The 3692-nt window shown below is 36.8% G+C and overlaps 1 pseudogene; it reads right to left on the reverse strand.

The window, feature by feature from the left end:
• Positions 1-680: 680 nt before the first annotated feature.
• Positions 681-2519, reverse strand: LOC109557576 (chromobox protein homolog 3 pseudogene; annotated as a pseudogene).
• Positions 2520-3692: the final 1173 nt, after the last annotated feature.

The raw sequence follows: 3692 nt of genomic DNA on the forward strand, positions 1-3692 counted from the left end.
AGGAGTGGGATTGCTAGGTTTTAGGGAAATTTAACTTTTTAAGAAACTACCAGGACTTCCCTAGTGGTCTCGTGATTAAGAATCTGCCAGCTAATGCAGGGGATATATGTTTGATTCCTGGTCCAGGAAGATTCCACATACCGTGGGGCAACTAAGCACGTGCAGTGCACCTACGGAGCTCCAGTGCTGCAGCTGCTGAAGCCTGTGTACCCTAGAGCCTGTGCTCGAAACAAGAGAAGCCGTCGCAAAGAGAAGCTATCAACTGCAAATGCAGAGTAGCCACCGTTTACTGCAACTAGAGAAAGCCTGCATGCAGCAGCAAAGACCCAGCAGAAAGAAAAATAAACAAAAAATTTTTAATTTAATAAGAAAAAAAAAAAAAAAAGAAACTGATCATCTGTTTTCCAGAATGGCTCTACTGTGTTTTATTATCACCAGGAGTCCAGAAGAGTTCCAGTTACTCTGCATCAGCATTAGGACTTGGTATATTTACTTATCTTAATTTTAGGTATTCTGATTGAGATACTATAGTGGTATTAAAATTATGGTATTAATTTGTGTTTTTCTAGTGGCAAATGGTGTTGGATATCTTTTTATGTGCTATTTACTTGCCTTCTACATAAGCTCTTTAGTGAAGTGTCTTTTCAAGCATTTCCACATTTTTATTTATTTTTTTAAAGGAATATAAAACTATTTATTGACCACTGTTCACCAGTATTTACAATAAAGTAAACAATATACAGTTGAATAACATTCTGATTACTACAAAGTTATTGTTTTTCTTGGCTTCTGCTGAACTAGTAACCCAAAATACTGAGAAAATTGAGCCTTCATGTAAGGAATGGATTGGAGTCAAGTCTGAAAATACATGTAGGTCAAGCGTAGATTAGAAAACTTTGTTCACTCATTTATTCCTGTAGATTGTAAACTGCCAATATTTAAAAACTATCTGATTAGGTTTCCATGAACAAATCTGAGACATCCCATGTATCACAACCTTTCCTAAATATAGCACAGAGACTTCAATTTCTTGTAAAACAATGGTTCACCAGAAGGAATCATCAAATGTCCATTTAATTAAGTTTTGCTTTGCTATATTAAAACATACCAGAATTTTTCTACTTTTTTCATTTGATTGGGAAGGTGGTTGATAGTGATAAAAATTTTCCTTCCAGGGTTTCTGCATATAAAACTGCATTTATATGCAGATTCTGATAGGGATGCTTTAAAAAATTACCCAATTTAAATTCCTTAATGTGTCTAATTACAAAATTATTTAATTTGAAAGGTTAAGACTTAAATTTTTAATCTAAGTTAAAGTTATTTCTTATATTGCTCAAAATGATGTAATTCCAGAACATGGGCTTATCCATGGTTATGAAAGGCTGTGATTTAAATATATTTACCAAAACAAAAACCACAACAAAAAAAATTAACTTCCAAACCATTTACATATGTCTTTTATGTATACATATAAAAAACTTAGAATGGTCCTCAGGCATATATGAGTTAAATGCAAATTCTAAATTCTGATTGAGTAATGACTATGGAGATTTCCTCCAACATTTAGAAAAACTGTTCTCTAATGCTGAGGAAATAATATACCATGGTATCAAATTATTTCCTACTGAAGAAGGCAACTACAGAAAGCTTTTTATTTGTTCAAAGTAACCAGTGCTACAGATGGAAAAAAACCCAAAAAACCCAATGTAACTTTCCCAATATTACTTCAAAACAAACAAATCAAACCTGATTTTCATTAGAATGTAGTTATTTCTTCACACTAATAAATCAAAAAACCAAGACCCATGTTTTATATATATATATAAATATATATAAAAGGCAATGCAAACAATTATTGAGCCTCATCTTCCGGACAAGAATGCCAAGTTAGTCTCTCTTCATAAAAAGCAATTACAATTTGAGGACACTTCATATTTGCCTCTTTTGCCAGTACCAAGTCTGCCTCATCAGAATCTTTCCATTTCATGAGGAACATTAATTCTCCACTGCTGTCTGTGGCACCAATTATTCGTTCTGGATCAAGACCTCTGGGCAAAACCTCTCGGTTTATCAGCAGCATCTCTTTTCTTCTTTGATTTGCTATCATCAGATTCACTGTCAGACAAAGATTTTCTTTTTGTTCCATCTTTTTCTTTACCAGCTTTTTGAGAATTAAGAAATGCTTCAATTAACTCTGGACAATCTAAATTTTCTTCAGGTTCCCAAGTATTGTCTGCATCTGTAAATCCCTTCCACTTCAGGAAATACTCCACTTTCCCGTTCACTACACGGCGGTCCAGCACTTTTTCTACTACACGTTCTTCAGGTTCTGCCTCTTCAACTTTTTTACTCTTTCCATTTTGCTTCTTTCCCATTTTTTGCAATGTAGTTTTATTGGAGGCCATTTTTTATTGCAGACTTGAAGAGCTATTATTCACGGCCTCTGAGCTGCTCCGGGTCCCGGGTCTGCGACGTCTCCGGCCCTGCGCGCCTCAAGCTCCAGTCACATCCGAGGGGGAGGGCATTTCCACATTTTTAATTGGGTTGTTTTCTCTTCACTTTTGAGATACTTTATGTATTCTGGTTATAAGCCCTCTATAGAATATCTGGAGTGCAAATATTTTCTTTAAATCTATAACTTCTCTTTTTTTTTCCTGAAAAATGTCTACCACAGAGAAAAAGGTTTTAATTTTTATGACGTCTAATGTGTTAATATTTTTCTTTTGTGGACTGTGCTTTTGATACCTTGTCCAGAACTCTTTGTTTAACCCCAGTCATGAAGACTTTTCCAAGGTTTACTACTAAACACTTGTAACAGTCTTTTTTCCATATACCGTGATGTACAGGTTAAAATGGCAACCCACTCCAGCAGTATTCTTGCCTGGAGAATCCCATGGACGGGGGAGCCTGACAGCCTGCAGAGCATGGGGTCGCCAAAGAATCGGACACGACTGAAGTGACTAAATAACAATAACAACGGGTTAAAATGGTCTCCACTTGGGGTATTGTAAAACATAACTGTGCTTTCATCAGACAAAAGTCAAGATTTTGCTGAGAAGGGAGGTAAAGGGATTGTCTGGAGTATTTCTGAGCTTGTTGACAACAGAATATCAGTTGAAAGGAAGAGAGGAGCTGTTGTCAGGGGGAAGTTCAAGGAGGCCTGAGAAGGAGGCACAAGAACAATTAAACTGAACTGGATAAGGATGACAAAGTGGTGAAAACTAAACTAGAGGGTTTTCAGCAGCATTTTAGTTCCTGTAATTGGCCCCTCCTCCCTTCTGGGGCTGCCTGGTGAGAGATGACATTATGAAAAATCAAATAGCTAAGCAAGAATTTATTGCCAGTTTTGTTAACAGGAGGGCAAGTATTCTGTATCTCCATGGTAAAAGATGGATGAGAAAGTCCAGTTTAGCTTTAAGTTGATTTGAGATCTTCTACATGAGAGGACGTTAAGGGAAGAAAAGGCAGGTAGAAGGTGGGTGGTTGTGCAGAGCATACATCTGACCATCGAACAGCCAGCAGCATGGATGAGAAGAAGTGGCCCTACCTCATCTACCCAGTCTTCTGCTTGTTGTGAAGACACTCCAATTTATCTAATTTTTGTTTAAATCCAACAGCATATCAAGCTTAACTAGTAGCTCAGACAGTAAAGAATTAGCCTGCAATTTAGGAGACCCAGGTTCCATCCC

The sequence above is a fragment of the Bos indicus genome, chromosome 4, assembly GCF_029378745.1.
Source record: "Bos indicus isolate NIAB-ARS_2022 breed Sahiwal x Tharparkar chromosome 4, NIAB-ARS_B.indTharparkar_mat_pri_1.0, whole genome shotgun sequence".
NCBI classification, from domain to species: domain Eukaryota; kingdom Metazoa; phylum Chordata; class Mammalia; order Artiodactyla; family Bovidae; genus Bos; species Bos indicus.